This window comes from Sus scrofa, chromosome 7, assembly GCF_054392235.1.
Source record: "Sus scrofa isolate SSC_HxYL_T2T_F1_AM1 chromosome 7, Sscrofa_HxYL_maternal_Yorkshire_Landrace_v2.0, whole genome shotgun sequence".
Lineage (NCBI taxonomy): Eukaryota > Metazoa > Chordata > Mammalia > Artiodactyla > Suidae > Sus > Sus scrofa.
In genome coordinates, this window is record NC_139389.1 from 103,100,079 (window position 1) to 103,119,646 (window position 19,568).

The following is a 19,568-nucleotide window of genomic DNA, read 5'->3' on the forward strand; positions in this document are numbered from 1 at the left end:
AGAGGGGTCATCCCTCTTCCCCGGCCATACCGCTCAGGGCTCTGGGACAGAAAACGGCAGGCTCAAGGGTAAAGAACAACTATTTTTGAGTAGGGATAAAGGAGAATCACGGAGTAGAGAGCACTAAAGGGCAAAAGATGAATGCAATGCAACATTAAGCAACAGTGTATCTTCCCAGATCATAAAGCCAAACAGTTCTTGCTAGATTTCACTTTTATTATGTTGGAAGATGAAAATCAGAGGGTGGATAAAGGTGCCTGGAGATTTGCTGCTCCAGGCCACTCCATGCTGGGGCATGGAGTTCTCGATCTGCACTCGGAACATTCCACAGTATTTTCCTAACAACAACAACAACAACATTAATGAAGACGGCAATCACTTGTATTAAATCTTGCTGAAGGAGCATCTTGCAATGCAGCATCGTTTGCTGTAAAACATTCTGACTAATGGTAGAGGTAGGATCTTTGCCGGAGATGTGATGAGGGAACGGACACGGGCCGCTGGTTTTGGATACCAGCAGGATGAGTTCCTCCAACCAAAAGCAATGGATAATCGTGGGAAATGGTTATTCTAGCTGTGAGGCTTATAGAATTTCAGTTAAATGTGGTGGTATCACATAAGGAGTATTTTTCAACATACCAAGTGATGTATGTCCATTAACTTGACTGGCTCTTGTGGGGAAACATAATTTGATGAATATGAAGAATTTTATTTAAGGTGTTGTTTGATTCTGCTGTATGTTACATTAATTTGGAGCCATAGTCAGGCATGGGCATTCTTTCATTTATATTCCTGCATTCTATATTTGAAGATCGTAAAAATAAATTCGTTTTGAATCAGTCTCTTGCCTCATAGCTGGCTCCCAGGTAAAGCCTTTATGAGGCTGCCCACGCCTCTCCTGCCTTAAGTTCTTCCTCCCCTGGCACCTTCCATTGGGTGGGCGTAAGAGCAGATACCCTGTTCCCTCGGGGCTTGCAAGGATCACATCAAAACTTTGTGGCTATTTCCCCCTCAGGCACCCAAAACGTGATTTCCTTTTGTCCAGTGGGTATTGATACGGTCTCCATTTTCATCCTCTTTGCTTGTGCTTTTTGTGAAGCCACAAAGTCCCAAAACAGCAGGACCGATATGATTCCCGTAATACTGGGGGGAGGACGCTGCACTCTTGTCAACCCTGCTGTAGGTCTCAGTGCTTGAGGGGGGACCAGTCAGGCTGAGCGCGAGAGGGAAGGGGGCAGTCTTCTGAAAAAGCAGATCACCTTTCTCTCTGAGGAAAGCTCGTTTGTCTAAAAGCAAAATAAACCCTGCAAAGTGGTGAGCAGCCTTGCTTATTTGAACCAGGCTCCAGCCGTTTCTCTGGCTTCTTCTCACTTGAACCCCATTTCGAGTAATTTCCCTTCCTCCCTCACAGACTTTCCCCAGGCACGGCCGTCATGGCGCAGCCTCTCCTTGGAGACATTTTCCGCCATGTTGGCCTCGCAGCCGGGAGACCTCATCTCTCGTCAGACCATGTATTGAGATGAACCTGTTCAAAGAGTGACCTTTCTCCCACGGCCTCTTCCTTCCTCATGTCCCACTTTTCCAACCCTGCACACCTCATCTTTGTATGGGTGGGACTTAGTCTTTCCAGAAAGACTGTGAGTTTCTGTGAGTGGAGAAATGCAGGGTGTTGCTGTCATGTCTGCTTTGTCAGTGGCAGCCCAATGTGTAATCCAGTAAAAAAAGAAAAAAAAAAAAGAGAGAGAGAGAGAGAGAAATCTAACAAAATCACTTTTAGCACACTACCCACAAGCAGCTTTTTCTGAAGGGGAAATTGGAAAATAAAACAATGAGACTTAATAAGCAGGGCATTTGGGAAGCAGACAGTGGCCACTGGAAAGACTGGAGGTTCTAACATATGTGTATGCCCCCCTTTTTTTCTCCTCTCTTGCAAATAGATAATGGTTTACGTCAAGAGAAAATTCGGGGAAAAAAGCCTTTTTTTTTTTTTTTACTTCCAGGAAATCTGGTCGCTGTGTTCTGCACCCAGTGATAAATGACAATGCCACCAGCAGTGACCTAGGACATCCTGAATTCTTGCTCTTATGAAGAGCTTGCATTCTGTTCTCAAAGGGCATCCTGCTCCTCTTGCAATCCTTATGCTATCCCAACTCAAGATCATCCCCCACCCCCCGCTACGCCACGCCACCCCCACCACTGCCCCACCTCTACTGCCATGCCTAAAATAGCACCAGTGCTGTTTAGAAGACTTTCCACATAGATGGTGATGTGATCTGGAGAGAGGGCAGGATGAAAAAAAAGATGGTAACTGGATATTGGCCCCAAACATATTATCATCCGGCATATCAACCCATCGAAACTCAGTTCTGTTATTGCCACTCAAGGTTGTAGAAATCAAATCAATATTACTTTGTCCGTGGGTGGGGAGAAGTAAGTGCTGTTCATCCACAAAGGCCCACAGTCATGTGGAATAGCAGTATCATGGAGGAGAAATGCAGTGTTTTTTAAAAAAATGTGCTGGTGAAAGGCGTTATACCCAAGGGCGAGTTATAAGCAGAGCAGCTGTTTCTGATTACGAAGATTGATTCACTCGGTCTGCCCTGATGCTACCTCAATAAGTGGGAGGAGCAAAATTCCGTTCCCTGGAGCCTCTCGGTTGCTTTGGATCCCTGCAAGTTTAAAGCAGACTATAGAACTAATCCATCGTTCTGCTTCCCTGCTGTGTAAAATATGTTGCAGATGCAGGTCCAGGGGGACAAGACTGTCTTGCTCTCCCTCTGCCCCTTCCAGCTGTCAAGGCAAGCTTGGGAGGAAGGATTGGTCTCCACAGATTATGCAGGCCCTTCAGTCTGAAACCTTGGGGCTGGGGGCTGGGGCCACAGGTAAACCCCTCTTTTCCCTGAGCCAACTTTCCGGGGTGTGTGGGGGGAAAGCCTAACTCTAGAAAAATAGTTTTCAAAGCCCAGTTCAACCAGAATGTCTTCTTAGCATTTCCTTACAGTCTATGGATTTTGCCAGCATCGTTATCAAGCTTTTACTGTTCTGGGTTCACTCTTCCAGTGTCTTGTTTTGTTGGAGTCCCCTGGTGATGTCCTAGCCTTTCTATCCGAAGAATTCATGGAAGATAGAATATTGCTAAAAGAACTGTGAATAGGATTGAAAGTATTAGGGAGGAAATGGAGAGAGCAGCCATTGTTAACGAGATAACCTGGTTATAAGTTTTAAGCTTGGCCCTTTGGGTGGCCCTTTGGGCTATTTGTGCGCCATACCTTTGTTTTACCAAGCACGGAAGTAGCCCTTACTGGGGGTGTCTCAAAGAGTCAAAAACTGGGGTGGTTCCAGGATTTCCAGCACTGGGCATCAACCCCCAAATGGCTATAACGTTCAAAGTTTGGAGGAAAGGGAACGATCTGAGTTTTGCGGTCTTTGCTGATTTCTTATTCAAAACTACTCTTTCAGTTCCAAGCAGCCAATTACAATTGTGATTGCCTCTACCTGGTGAAGTCTAATATCTGTATGCAAACTGCACTGCATGTGGGGGCTTTCCATCTGCCTCCTTTGTGAATCTCTTCTCCTTTCAGTGCCTCCGAACTTGGGCCCCCAGAGAGGAGGACAGCAGCTGAATGTCATGCTCTTGGGCCCTGGCCCAGACATGCGTCTTTCTGGAAGGATGACTGAATCTCGTTCTTCAGTCTAAAGTTCCTCTTGATTAGCGGCCCTTTTTGTTTGTTGTTTTTAAGGCAGCTCTGTCTTTCCTTGGGAGCTCGCAGGGATGTGTTTGGGAGCCCCTTCCAGCTGGGAAGCTGCCCAACTCCCACAGCTGAGTCGGGGGATGGCTTCCCTTTAGTTCCGCTGCTGCCTGTGGATGACAAGGACTCCACTTCCAGCCCCGGCCACAGCGGCCCTTGTCTGCTGTGCAAACTTGGCTCTTGTCCTCTGGGTTTTCATTCTGCAGCCATCTGGGCATTTTGAGCACCCCTCTTATCTTGGTACCTTGGCACTCAGGACCCCATGCCATCCTATCTCGGAGATGAAAACAAAGGCATCCTTAGCTTTTGGCCTGCCCTTTCCCTAGAACCATGGGAGGCTGAGTGACAGTCAGTGAGATTGGGGGGTGGAGGTGGGGATAGGTCTGGAGTGAGGGAAATGGTTTCGTGGATAGAAAGCGTACGGAACGGTGTGACAGTAGCTGGCATTGACCAGGATGCCTAGTGACTGGTTTTCTCCTTTTTCCCTTGGCTCTTTTGAAATCAGGGAGCCAGAAGCCTGAAGCCCCCTGTGGCCTCTAATGGCTGTAGCCTCTCCAGGCCCGGCAGCCAGAGATTAGGTTCTAGCGAGAGCTCCATGCCAGCGGAGTGAAATCTAGCTCCCTACTAAGAATTCTACGTACATCACCAGCTTTTAAAATTCCTCCTTCCTGAGCATTCTTGTCGTGGCTCAGTGGAAACGAATCTGACTAGCCACCATCAGGATGCAGGTTCGATCCCTGGCCTTGCTCACTGGGTTAAGGATTCAGCATTGCTATGGCTGTGGTATAGGTTGGCAGCTACAGCTCTAATTCAACCGCTAACCAGGGAACTTCCATATGCTATGTGCACGGCCCTAAAAAGACAAAAGACAAAAGACAAAAAAAAAAAAAAATTAAAATTCCTCCTTCCACCTCCCCAACTGCTGATCTGGGGAGGGTTTGGTCAGGGTCCTTCACTCTTCAGAGAAGTGTCTGGAAAGATCAGGCTAAGAGTGCTGACAATAAGATCCCCATAATCATTCTGCCCAGAGAAAAATCAGCATTTGATGAAAGGACAGTTCCACTGCCTGGTTTACTCCTCCTCCATTGTGTGCTCTCTGTCCCTGCCCCCCCAGCCCTCTGACCTCTGACCCCTGTGCACTCATTCAGATCCCTCACCCTGTGCAGGCCTCATTTGGAGATGGTTGACAAGGTACTGCCCAGCCAAAGAAATGCAGCCCAACAGTGTTGAGTCACTTCCGTTTAGACCCTGGTCATTGGGTGTGGCTGCAGCTTCTTGAAAGGCAGCCCTAAAATACTCGCCTCTTTTCAGAGAATCTGATTTCACCTTTGGCTGTGGATCATTTGCTTACTGGCGTTCATTCATATATTGGAAGCCTGAAGCCTCCACACATTTGATTCTACAGAGCAGTAGTGTAATACTAACAAGACACGTCCTGATTATGGCGCCAAAAAGGTGATGCAACCTCATTTCGCACCAAAGCGGGTGGGTCTGTGTATTTATGTTTTCCTAGTTGAGGCAATAGACCTACAGGAAGGGTCAGAACTTCATTCAGGATCGCCCAGCGAGTCCAAGTTTTGATCCTCTGGTCCCCATGACAGGCCATAGAGGTCACTTGCCTGCAGAGCATGGGAGCCATGTTACTGGAACCATAGGTTCTAAATATGACTTCCTCTCCCCACCTACTGCCACTGTCATCCAGTTGCCAGAACCCAACTGGTTTTCTGCAGGACGCCAGCTAATGGCACTCTGCGGGGGTTCCGCCTGCAAGAGTTTCAGTCTTTGTCTCTTTTCAGGTGGTACATTTCAACCAAGAAGATAACTCTTCCCATGGAAACTTAACTCCCTCTCATTTTCAGGGTTTCTTTCCAAGAATCACTCCCTGTCAGCCCCTGGTCCTCTCTCTAGCAAATTGAGAAGAAATAATGGTATAGAGACCGATCGTCGCTCTAAATGCACGTGAATGAGTGATGCCCTGAACTTTTATGTCTCTGTAAATGAGTGGAAAAGGAATGCATATTCTCTGGCACAGGCTGGCTCTACCACATGGTTTGAAGTAAATGCCGCTTTATTTCACATTAGGAAGAGAGGCTTGGAGCAGCTTGGCAGCAGATCTGTGGCTGGGTAATTAATCTAAGAACTATAGTTTCTCCCACATAGGAGATTAAATACCGGTCTTTGGTCAGATCAAAGCGGGCTTCTTGGATGATCTGATCTTTGCAGGAGACCCCACGTTGGCCCAGCACAACTGTCTCTGCATGTATGGCTCCTTTTGTTTTGTTTTGTTTTTTTAAAAAAAGAAAAAAGGGAAAAAAAGACCATTTTCATGTTTACACAATTAGGCCTGCCAGCATTGGTAGCTCTTTAGACCCCACGTAAAACTTGAGCTTTACTCGTGCTGAGTAAACATGGATTTTTTTTTTTTTTTTTTGATCCTACTAAAACAAGTCACTGTATCTCAGAGTTTGACGAAAAGTGAATGGTCATTTTCTGAAAGGGAACAGCAGCATTTCTCTTGGGGGGGCCTTATAATAAATAACATCTTGGACTAATCTGGCATTTTCTTTAGGCGTTCACCCATAGAGTTTATGTAATCTCTCATTCATTTTCTTCATGTCTCATTGAGACAGTTTGGATACTGGTGGTATATTCTTCATTGGTAAAATGGAAAGAACCAAAGTGTGAAATTCAACTTAGACGGATGACAAGAGAGAAGGCAGACATTTGTATGACCAGTGTTGGCAAGGTGCTGCCCAGATCTTTTCAGTTTTGTCAGGGCCTGCATTTCACCTCCCCAAGGAGGGGTTCTGAACAGTGTATAGCCTGGGCCAGGGTGCATCAGGCTTGTGGCCAAGTGGAACTGGAGCAGTCAGTGGAACTGGTTCCAGATTCCCAACCTGGCACTAATTCTATGCTGGTCAAGGAAGAGTTTTTCAAATCATGGTGTGAGACTAGGGAAAATCCACTGATGCTTTGATGGTGGCCTTTGGAGATACCTTGATAATATTTGAAACCATTCCCATGGCAGGCCCAGGGAGAGGTCTTTCTTCAGCACCATCAGGCAGAAGAAACGGGGCCTTTCTGGCTGAGTTGACCTGTGGGTGGGCCCTCTAGCACGTGTTTCTCATTAGGAATGCAAGAGAGAGGAGCTATTCCATGGTGACTCTCCCTTCCTTCTCAGCAGTGAGATAGAACAACAGCGCCTTTGTGGTGACCTCTGCAGAGCTGTTTATATTTGGTGACCTGCCTGAGTTCCCCTGCCAGCACGGATGCACCTCCTGGCTAACAAGGAACAGCCAGGCTATCTGTGACTATGGCAGACCGTGGAGGTCAAAATGGAAAAAAAAAAAGATGTTTTCCCTGTTAGTAACCTAAGTTCATTTCTTTTTTTTTTTTTTTTTTATGGATTTATCGAAGTATAATGTACATGCATAAATTCACCCATTGAAGTATCCAATTCAATGATGTTTTAGTAAATGTAGGGAGTTTTATATACCATTGTCGCCACAATCCAGTTTTAGAACTTCCATTGGACTTATTTTGAGAATACCAAATAATGATCGTAATTGGAATGCAGGTCATGCTAAAGTGCAAAAGTAAAATTCTGAGGCTATTTTGGGCTAAGGAAGAGGGCCACCCAGGAAGTCACTTGAGACAACTAAAGTCTCATGTTTCTCAAAATACATGAAGCCTTGAGATTAGCATTTATATTTAGGAAGACTTCCCATATTTTTGCTCATCACGTGGTATGACTTCCTTGAAAGAAGTGAGCAACTGTTTGCTACCGAACCTACCTCACATGTCAACATCAATTCATGTTGCTTAAGTATCAAAGGAAGGTGCTGAAGATGAGAATGTGGATAGGTCCTTGGAATGTCTCATCAAGTATTTATTAACTTGCCCTCCCATCTTCAGGTATTGAGTTAGGCACTACTGTCACACAGATGAGTGAAAGAAGGTTCCTACTTTAAGAGCCTGGTGTATATGTAAATAGATCATTTCAATATGATGTCATGACTTCTGTGGTAGAGTTAAGGGCTGTGCAGTATCAGAAAGGTCATCAGTGAAGGTTTCCTAAGAAGAGATTACTGAGACATCAAAGACACAATTAATAGTTACATCAGTCCTGCTGACATAGATCGAGTACCTGCCCTCAGCTCCATTTGGACAAAACTCTGTGAGATCTGGTTCCTGTCTTCAAGGGGCATGATAACTAGTGGGGGAAACAAGTCCATCAATACTTCCAATCAAATGATAATGACCCCACGTAAGTGGAAAGAACAGAACATGCTAGGAATTTAGAGGCAAACAAGAGACCACTTCAGGGAAGCCTTCCTAGAAGACGTAGCCCAGAGGTACTTCACAAAGCTCAAAAAGCTCAAAACCTGAATCTTAATCCATAGGTGGGATTTCAGCAGGCATGATGAGAGTCGGGAAGCAGTCCAGAGGAAAGATGCAAAGAAAGGCTTGGGGGAATTCCGGTTGTGGCTCAGTGGTAACAAACTCCACTAGTATCCATGAGGACACAGGTTTGATCCCTGGCCTTGATCAGTGGGTTAAGGATCCGGTGTTGCCATGAGCTGTGTAGTACACAGACGCGGCTTGGATCTCGTGTTGCTGTGGCGGTGGTGTAGGTCAGCAGCTGTAGCTCCGATTCAACCCCTAGCCTGGGAACTTCCACATGCTGTGGATGAGTCTCTAAAAGCAAAAAGAGAAAGACAGACAGACAGACAGACTCAGGACCAAGAGAGCTTGGGGTATGTTCCGAGAACAGTGAATGAAGCATAATGGATTGATTGTCCTACAGGGTAAACCATTTCCATATATCTATGCAGAAACAGTGAAATCAAGTGGGTCAGAAAGCTCTGCCTTCCCTTGACTGTATCGAGGAAGGCTTCTTGGAGCATCAGGTCATGTTACTCTGTCCCTTACGTAGGCTTTATGCCAAGGGGATATGAGGATAAATTTTCTTCTTCAGTTTTTTCTTTCAGGATTTATCACCTGGCCACCACTTACTGGACCACCATCAAAGCACCAGTGGATTTTTACTGGTGGTTCCCAGGGTTTAAAAAGCACGTTTTGGACCAGTACCTTTTGGTGCCACATTGGTGAGCTGGAACCAGCTCCACCTTCTTGTCTAGTCTCACCTGGCCCTAGGCCTGTTGCACCCTGGCCCAGAAGTTTAACACAGTACTTTTGAGAAGATTTAAAAAAAAAAAAAATCTGGAAACATTGGTTCCTAACCTTTGAAGGAGGAATCGCTGTGCCTGGGTAAGCTTAGGCAGTAGATTGGAAGTCTGAGAAGAAAATAAATGAAGAAGAATTGGTACCATTTGCTTAACATGCCCAGGGCTCCACAGGGTAAACTTCTCTCTAAACTTAAGTTGCTAAGGACCTTGAACTTGAGGTTGTTTGGGGGCTATTTTGCAAAGTATGGAATACTCTTGGCTTTTAGTCAGGAAGGAAACAACGCAGTTGGCTTTGATATAACCAAGGAAGAGGGAGTTTTGTGTTTGTTTGTTTGTTTGCATGGACGGTCCACCTACTGTGTGGCCTTGTTCACGACATAGCCGACCTCTCTCTGAGGTCAATGTGAATGACCAGGCCGCAGCTGTTGCTAGAGACAATGGCCAGCACTGTTGGGCAGTGCCCTTTAGGCCTTAAAGATTAATTTCATAGTATTTTGTAGCATTGAACCTGCCAAAGAACATGCTGCTTCATTTGGGAAAATATAATTTCTGTATGTGTATTTTTTTTCATGAAGGATAAAGAAGAGAGATTTTTGGAAGGACATAACTTATCCTATTGGCCTTATTAGAAAAGCTAAAAAAGCAAGAAGTCAATACTTTTAAAAGCATCTCATCTTAACATCAGTCGACCAATAATTAGTCCCATGTCATCATAGGGAAAGTCCCTTCTCATCGTTTTTTTTTTTTTCTTCTTCTTCTTTAAACTGAGATGCTTTTTAAAAAAATCCCTGAATGGGGAAATGATATTTTTAAAAAAATAGTCTGTAAATTTATTACTCTATTTGCTGAGAAGTAAGAGCCCTAAAAACTGTGAGGTTTTGGGGTTTGAGTGGGGGTTTTTTGTTTGTTTGTTTTTTATTTTTAATTTTTTTGTGTTTTCCGATGCAGTACTAATTATGGATGGAAAGTAACTTTGCTATGCCAGTCTGCAGGTTAGAAAGGACAATTTGGGGGGCCACTGGTTAGGACTGCCAGATTAATTACAAGATGTCCAGTTAAATTCACTTTTGAGATAAGCAACAAATCATTTCTTTAGTGTAAGTATATCCCAAATATGGCACTGGGACATACATTCAAAAAATTCATTGTTTATCAGAAATTTTAATTTAACTGGGCTAGGTCTGGCACCCTGCTGTTACCTCTACACTATTTTTATTTGCTAGGTCTAACAACCCTATGTTACCTCCATAATGAAAATGCCACCCAAGGGAGCTTTCACAATTACTGAAAGACACCAGCTTGGAGCCCAAACAGAACAATATATGAGATAAAACTGAAAGTAGCATCAGGTCAGTCATACAAAGGTGAAGGGAGCCCTTCCTTATTTCTTCGCCTTTGTGTAGGTCTGAGCATCCATGTCTACTGAAAGGGGCCCTCTTAGGTCAACTGTAGCTCAGAGTCCTACTCCATGGGCCACTTGGATGACTTCCTTGTTCCAGCTTTAATTCAGATATCGAGTCAGAACTGGAGTTCCCTTTTACAGCCAACGTGCTTGACCTCCTTAGGGTAGCTCTGGGCCTTCTTGAATTTTTGCTTTTATAAAATTCCTATCAGGCCCAGTGACATGCGGTCAGACTGGACACATGCCTGAGAAGAACACCAGCCATCATTTACCGAGGGCCTAATCGGTGCCACTGCTTCACCTACATGCCCAACATCTTACCTGCAGGATTGTCTATTGCCTCCTAACACCCCTATGAGATGGGTACTGTTATCCTCATGTTACAAATGAGGGAAGAAAGGCCCAAAGAGATGAAGTAAATTGATGCAGGTCTTGGAGCCTTTGAAAGGCAGAGCTGGGATTAGCATCCAAGTCAATTTGACTCTAAAACCCCTTTGCTTAACCACTGCGCTACCACACATGGAACCCTTCCATCTCTGGTCTTCCCTCCTCCGCCCCCAGTTTGACTTGAGAATGGAATTTCATCCCTTTCTCTCCTTGTTCCTTATGAGCTGGGATTGGCCCTCAATAATGTTTGCCTGAGTGTTTGGTGCCTCAGTGGAATAGACACAGAAATTTGGGCACGGGAAGATATTAGCTTTGGATGCTTCCTGTTTGACGTGAGAATGATTAAATCTGTGGGGGAAGAAAGTCCAGGAACTTTATCACAACCTTTTAAAATGTGTCAGCATTTGACTATCTTTAAAGAGCCTGAAGAGACCTCCAAGCACTCGATGTAAATAGCTAACAGCTCCAGGATGAGCTTACAGAGAAATCACAGGATTGTTCCAGAATAGCCCCTTGTCTAGACTCTGCAGAGCGGCTGTTGCCAACTCTCCTGCCAAAGGCAGAGGCCTCTGTCCCCCACCCACTCCCTGCTCCCAGCTCTCCTCTTGGGAGAATGCACCGCTGGACACCGTTTTCTTTTTGAACCAACATGAGCTCCTCCTGGTTCACTCCGTATATGAAATGATGTGTCAGCATTTTGAGCTCATCAAGTAAAAAGCTTTACTTGTTCCAGCTGGGAAAATCCATGAAGCGGGCCATTCTGTTTCCATTATCTGCTGTGGCTGGGTTGTTAAGTGTGAAATATCTCAGTGGGTGTGGTCCCCCCAGTGGCATTTCTCAAACTGTGGGTTATGGACTCCAGGGTCTGGAAGAGTTTCTTTTGCAGGGGCGTGTGCTCACACACAGACTCTTTCTGGTGAAAAGCTGTCCCAGCCTTTCTCCTCGGACCCGCAACCCGGCTCTCATCTTCCTTTTCCTCTGCACTGCCTTCTTCTGTCTCCTTTCCCCATTGTGCTGCATTTCTGGTCCTTGTTTCTGTTTTCCTGTAACCACTCGCTCCTCTCTGTTTTAAAAACCCAGGCCACCTAATTCCTAAAGGAAATTTAAAACTAAAAGGGTGGGACATTCAGGAGTTCCTGTGTGGTTCAGCCAGTTAAGAATCTGCTGCAAGAGTTCCCGTCATGGCTCTGGAGTTCCCGTCGTGGCTCAGTGATTAATGAATCCGACTAGGAACCAGGAGGTTGCGGGTTCCATCCCTGGCCTTGCTCAGTGGGTTAACGATCCGGCGTTGCCGTGAGCTGTGGTGTAGGTCGCAGACACAGCTCAGATCCTGCGTGGCTGTGGCTCTGGTGTAGGCCAGTGGCTACAGCTCCGATTCGACCCCTAGCCTGGTAACCTCCATATGCTGTGGGTACGGCCCTAGAAAAGACAGAAAGACCAAAATAAATAAATAAAAGAATCTGCTGCAGCAGCTTGGGTCGCTTGCTGATGTGGTGCAGCTCAGGTTGCTTGCTGATGTGGTACAGGTTCGATCCCTGGCCCGGGAACTTCTGTATGCCACCCACCCACCCCCAACGAGAAAAGAAAGGAAGAAAAACAACAGAGGGGAGGAGCGTGTTACAGTCTTCTTCCTCAGCCCTCCACATCTGAGAAAAATCACCTCGTTCTATTCTCCGTGGAGACTAAGGGCAGCCCCAGCCACCCCCTCTACCTTTTTCCTCCCTCCTCACATTCTCCTGTTCTTTTGGAGCCCCTCTAAGTTACTTCACGTGTAACTTAGCCACTTTCTACACTTGATTAACTTGTAGACATTTCCTTTCCCCCCTTTCGGGTGGTGGAGTGCTGGTGCCTGGGGGGCTTTGAGGAATACGTCAGTGGCAGACGTAGAAGATTTCAAAAGAAGCTCCAGAGAGACATTATGGATGGGTCTCTGCTCTGGGTATTTCATTGGCCTCTTTGAGCGGCTCAGCAGACAGAAGCGTTTGGGCCATCATCTTCTCTTCTTTGGGGACAGGAGAGGCACACAGGTGTCAACCTTGAGCAAGCCTCCTAAACTTGATATTTTTATTTCCCCAACTGGGACAAGGACAAAATAATTATTCTGACTCCATAGCATGGCTGAGAGGCTTCAGCGAATTACTATTTACAAACCCCTTAGAACAGGGCGGAGCACGTAGTAAGCACTTTATTAAATAAGTAAATATAACAGGAGTAAAGTAATAATCGTATCCTTTTTTGATTCCTGCCTAAATAACTTCAGCTTCCGTACGACCCCTTCAAGATCTAACATCTATCCAAGGGAGTTCCTGGTGGCCTAGCGGTTAAGGCTTCGGTGTTGTCACTGCTGTGGCTAAGCTTCAATGTCTGGCCCAGGAGATTCCACATGCTGCGGGGATGGCCAAAAAAAGAAAGAAAAGCCAAGTGGCAGTTGGCAAGGACTGCAACATTACACACTCCCTAACTTCACTCAAGGACTCTGACAGCCTGGTCTTAGTGTCCCTCTTCTCACCTGAATTTTGGCCAGACTGATTGACTACTTCCTATTCCAACTTCCCACCAGATTTCCTCCCCGCCACCCCCTCCACACATATTTGCTGCCCTTGGTGCCTTGACCTCGTGGCGGCCCTTAGCATGTATGGCCCCGTATCATTGGCTACCTACTTAGGTGCAAAGCCTCTCTTCGCCTCGAGACCAGGAGCTGCTTTTGAGGGGTGAGGGCCACAGTCCTAATGATTGTGTACCGTTCTTCATGCCTTGTATGTAAATGGTACTCTAGAGATGTGTTTTGGCTGGCTGATGTGAGCGTTTGTGGACTAGGAGACGGCTGGCCTAGAACTAAGTGGCCCCTGGTCAGATCTTGCCTCCAGGCCTCAGGAATGTGTTCTATTGAAAAGCCAGTGCCTCCCTGCTTTGTGTTAGGATGGTGGGAGCCTCCAGCACAGGCCAGAGCAGGCAAAGCCACCGTGAAGTTGGGGTGTGGAGGGGAGCGTGCTGGGATTCAAATGTGCAGTGGAGGGGTGCCTGCCAACAGGCAGTGGCTTTGCACAATTACCAGGAATGCTTTTAATTAGCACCTTGAAAAAAGTCCTAAAAAGGGACAGTTACAATGTACTTCTTACAATGCAGTGGACTACTTCTGAAAATGTTCCAACTTTGCAGGCTAGTGGGAAAAGGACTAAACAGAGAGGCAGAAAAAAAAAAAAAAATCAGAGCACTGCTGCTAAAACGTGTACAGGTTGGAGCAAAATGGAGAAGTTGGCCCATCTCTGAGTGGCAGCTCTAACAAAATAAACCAGTGGAGGGCTATTACTTGTATCCTGTGTGCCTTTTGGTGGATGGAGAAATAAAATTCTATGAGAAACATCACTTTCTAAAAGTAAATTTTGCCACTCCAGCACAATGGTGTGGATGTCCACGCTTTCATAAATATGTTTACACAAACCCACGTGGCCAGGTACCTCTCACATGACACAACTGGCAAAGACAGGTGAAAGAATTCAACAGTACTATGTTTTTTCCCCTTTATGGGTTGTGTTTGATGTTGGGAGACTTGTGGTTTTAATAACCTGGACTCGTAGATACAGCACCTCTGAGGATTTCAAAAAGGAAAGCAAGACTCCAGAGAGGAAAAACATTGATTGTTTCCAGGGGGCGGGCTTCCCAGCAGGCTTCAGCCCAGAAGCGGGTTTTTCTCCAAGGAGAACTCAAGGACAAGATAAATAGGCTTCCAGACCCAAAGACGGGAACACCCAGGGAGCCCAGGGGATGAGGGAGTGGGAGCCAGACAGGAGGGCTGAAATGTTCAGAATGAGACCGGGATGAGCCAAGGGGCTGCGTCTGTGGCAGCTGCGCGTTGCTGCCCATGCAGCCGAGGGCGGGGGTCCCTGAGGGGCCCAAAGGACGAAGACTTCGTTTGCGTCTTCATCCTTCAGCAAACCTTTACTGAGTTCTTATTATGTGCCAGATACTGGGCTGAGCCCCAGCTTGTGAGCTCACCGGGCATTGAGTCCAAGGTCTTGGCAGCTAAGGGTGATGTTCCTTGGAGAACTGGGGGGTCTGCCAGGGAGGAGGCACAGTACAGACAAGAACACGCTGGAGAAGCCATTAGGGGAAGTGAGGCACGGATGCTCGACGCCAGCAAGGAGCGGCAGGAGTGGAGACATTCTTCTGAGAGTTCAAGATGGACTTCCAACCATGATGCTCAGACACCAAGAAAACGTGCAGAATGAGGTCAATGACCCTGCTGGCTGGGGAATGGCGTTGGGAGTCTTGGGAAGCCATGGAGATGGGCTGGGAGTGGCAGGGGAAGCAGCGGAGAAGGGCAGCTAGCAGTGGCTGGAAGAGTTCACCCACCTCTTTCGGAACCACAAATCAAACCACACCCACGGTGGCACATATTGGCATTCATTTTATAAGTGTCTGACACAGTACATTATATGCAGTTTACTGACAGTGCTGTTTGGATGATTCTCACATAGTCTCTTGTTTTATGTGCTAAAGTCCACTCAGAGAGGGTTAGAATGGACCACCTGAGCCCAGGTCACCTGAACAAACCATCTGCTCCCAACCTGCAGGTCTGGGCAGAGATGACTCTTGTGAACCTTCCAGGCTTCATCTATCAGGCCCTGTTATCATATCATGGGTATCACCAAGTTCTTACAGCGATCGCAAAGCAGTTTGTTTTTCCCAGCAAATCGTATGCCCCCTGGAGGGTAAGTCCTCTATCCTGTTCTGTTTATTTCTGGCACCTGGCACGGGGCCTTTTCGCGAGACGCTGAGTCGGAACTGGTCCCATTTTTGGGTGTGTGGGGGGCACGCCCAAAGCATGCGGAAGTTCCCAGGCCAGGCATCGAACTCATGTCACAGCAGTAGCCAGAGTCACAATGGTGACCACACCATATCCTTAACCCACTGAACCACCAGGGAACTCCAGGACTGGTCCATTTTGGATGTGCAGGTCTCATTCCCAAGCTGCCCCTGGGCATGGTGTGCACATGATCCATCCCGAACTTTCCTCCTTTCAAGTGGTATCTTCTAATGAGATTTTTTTTAAACCTCTTGATGATGTTTTCCTTCTGTATCAGGCAGATAATACATTTAAGATGTAAAGTTCTGAGCATCATGTTCTAGATGAACATTGAACCTACTCTCTCCTCCAAAGTGTGACCGTCTTTTTCACCAGTTGCTTCACATTTTCATTTCTCCCTGCAGTTTTTCTTCAGACTCTCTGAATTCCTGCTCAGATTTCCTTTTCCCTGGAAGTTGACCTCACCTCTCAGGCAGCCTTTGGCGCATCTGCTCAATGCTTTGTTTCCCTGACCTTCACGCTCTACCCCAGTTTTCCTCACCTGTGCCATGTGTCGTTGTACATGTCACCAAGACATGAGGCCCATCCCCTTTCCTGGGATTTATGCCTCCAGGGAGAACTGTGTTTTGTGCCTTTCCGCCCCTCTTACAGCAACTAGCACGGTGCCTCTCACTCCAGGAGATGCTCAACAAATGGGTTGCTAATAACGTTCCATGAGTGCGACAAAGTAGGAGCAGGGGCCAACTGGCTAAGAGTACCAGCATTTGAGTGGAACTGCCTGGGTTCCAATCTTGGCCCCTTGCTAACTACTTTTATGGCTGAGCAATCTGCCAACCCTCCATGGATCTCACCTTCTTCAACTTTGAAATGAGGATAATAGCAGTACCTTCATGATGAGGGTGCCGTCAGGCTAACTGAGTTAAATACAGCACTGTCGCCATCACCAGCCACCACCGCCAGAGGCATCCATGGTTGCAAGCTGGAGTTTGGAGAAAGATGTGGAGTCTGGCCTGGAAGGCACCTGCTTAGATCCCTCATGCCTTGTGCCCTGCCCTTTTTCTCCTCCATAGGGAACACGTCTGCTTCAGGATTGTATGGACCATTTTGATTAAGAGTATTTTTTTTTTCCCTACCCTTGGTCTTTGACTTCTATTTATCTGTTGGTGTGAGAGCAGGTATATTGCTTTCATCAGATTCTCCAAGGGGGGAGTCCATGACTCAAAGGAGGACATTGACGAGGTCCCCCACTGTGGGGGACATGGACGATGTTCTTTTACGAACAGTGAGAACGACCACAGGGCCCATGTGCGCTCAGGACACACAAGTGTGACTTCCCCTAGCCTTTGCCTTCCTATTGTCCCTTAGAACTGACTGCTCTGGGTCATCTCGAGTGTTTAATGGGCCCCAACTGAGTGTCAGGAGCTGGGTACCAGACACATGACTGAGACAGCGTTCTTGCTGTTGAGGTACTTGAGGTTCTAGAAGTTTCTTTCCATCTTGTATTAAACACTCATTGAATTATTTTATGACTCATTAATAAGTAAGACCTGTCTCCCCAAAGCGACTTACTGTGTGCTAATCTCATGGACACTAGTACAAGAGGCGCTGTTTGCCCCACCACTATCCAATGGGAAGAAATGGGAATGGGTTGTGAGGATGAGGTAAGGATTCCGAGGACAGTGGGAGGAGGCGGCAGCATCATGTATGTCAGTGTGCTGAAAGCGAGCAGTCCTTGTTCCAGCACTCTGTATCTCTGTCTAGATCCCGGGTAGAGGACTGAAGGCTTTTTTGGTCATAAACCTCCTTATGCCTAGGCTTGGCTTGCATTCAAGCGCTATTAAAAAAATCCTAGTAAATGTTAGGGACTAGAAATAAAACGAGGCACAGGTTGCGATTAGAACTTTTTCTACGACTGAGTTACTTTTTCTTCCACCAAATACATTGCATCTTGTATCAGCCAAGATCCCATCAAGAGATGACTTTAATTAGAATCATTCAGGAGACTTGAATCATTACAGAAGGACTTTTAGTGGCATGGACAGGGGCTTGTGGGTCTGCCAGGGCTCGTAACAGTGAGGCTCTATTTGTACCCCTAGACCTGAGAAAGTGAGGGAATGGGCTGGATTTTGGAAAAAAAGAGAAGGCTAGGATCTGAGACCTTCAGCAGGTACTGGCAACCCTACGGCCCAAGGCCACTCTGTCTTCTCCCGTCTCCTGCCAGTGTGCCCCAGTGGTCAAATCCAGGAAAGAGTCCTGTTGATGTGGTCCACACAGGTCAGGTTCTGAAGCAGAGGGCAGGGTGGGGAAGGATGGAGAGTAAATCTGGAGGGACCCTCAAGAGGATACCTGGCAAACAGGTTTTCTTTCTTCTTTTTTTTTTTTTTTTTTTTTTTTTTTTTTTTTTGTCTTTTTAGGGCCGTAGCCACGCCATATGGAAGTTCCCAGGTTAGGGGTAGAATGGGAACTGTAGCTGCCGGCCTACACCACAGCCACAGCAGCGTGGGATCCAAGCAGCATCTGCAACGTATACCACACACAGCTCATGGCAACACCCAATCCTTAACCCACTGAGCGAGGCCAGGGACCCAACCCACATCCTCATGGACATAGTCAGATTCGTAAACTACTGAGCCACGACGGGAACTCCGAGGTTTTCATATTTGATTTTAGAGGTAAGGGGTGTGTATTTCAATTTTATCTGTTTTGGCCAGCTAATTTTTAATAGGTTATAAAATACTTCTGCCATGGTTATTACACTATCAATTTGATGAGCTCAGTTATTTTTTCAGTGTCTTACTAGTTTCGCTTTTTTTTTTTAAAGGGAAAGTTTATATAAATCAGCTTATTTTCCTCCAGAGCATGCAGAAAATGAAATGTTATTTTTCAGAGATTTTTCTTTTTACAAAGAGAGTTGTTCCATTTCCTTTCTTTCTACTACTTTCTCCTTCTATACTTAGGCCAAGAGTATATTACATTTGGAGACATCTAGCATGGTGCTTCCTAGACCATTCTCAGCCAAGGAGTCCTTTGGGAATCCAACTAAATTTCCTGGTTCATTTTTGCTTTTAATCCCAGTGCCCATATTACCCGACGAGGTTATTTTTATTACTTCCAAATATTTTTATAATTAACTTAAGACTCAACAAGGAACCAAAGGTAAACAGACTGTAATTATTTCAAGTTCTAACCACTATGAGTGGATATTAATCTTTGAGAAGGTATTAGTAAAACACAGTATAAAATAGTCACAAATATCAAGTCATGATTGCAAAGGAATATCTGTGACTATAAAAGGCCAAATAAACTAGAACTTACAAGTTAATTGCTGTGCCATAGGAAATATAATCATGGCACATTTCGGCACAGTTTTAGAATAGGATCTTCTGATTAGTCACTGAAAGGCATTGGTTTTATTGTGACATTCAACAAGAAATCCCTTCATCAGTTTCAAAAGGTAGGTCATGTGTTCCAACAGCTCTCCTGCCTCTGCCAAGAGTCTCCTAGGCACTCACTTCCCTATGGAGCCCCTGTTTCTTCCCCCCGTCTCACATCCCTCATACACCTTTATCCAGCCTTGTTTCTGAGGCCACCCTGACTCTTGTACCGCACTGGCCTAAAGTCACTGCAAAATTTTGATCCGAACTTCACTGAGCTGGGGATCAAAGAAATGTTAAAGGAATTCTCATTATGGGCTTTAAGTATATGCTACGTCTTAGATCCATGGGAGCTATTTCTCTAATTCTTGGGTTGCCCTCCCTGAAATTACACAGAAGGGACTCTATCTTCCCAAGCCCTTTCTCTTCACCGCTACCCCCAACCATTCCGACACAGCAAGCATTTTCTCTTGTGCATTGCTAAGCAGTGCTACTGTTGTCCTTGTGTGTTTTGAGGTCTTATGCTGGGTAATGGGCCAGTGGTCACGCTGGGGCCAGGCTGCTAGCCAGTGGACTCATCCTTCAAGCCTTCATTGATTCCACACTGGGTGTCCCAGATGATGCCATTTACAAACTCCCTGAAAGCCACGAGGAGACACT

At 46.1% G+C, this 19,568-nt stretch overlaps 1 protein-coding gene across 31 annotated transcripts in view; it reads left to right on the forward strand.

Moving 5' to 3' along the window:
- Nucleotides 1-19,568, forward strand: part of RAD51B (RAD51 paralog B) — a 790,317-nt gene that overhangs the window by 441,007 nt on the left and 329,742 nt on the right. The window lies entirely within an intron of this gene.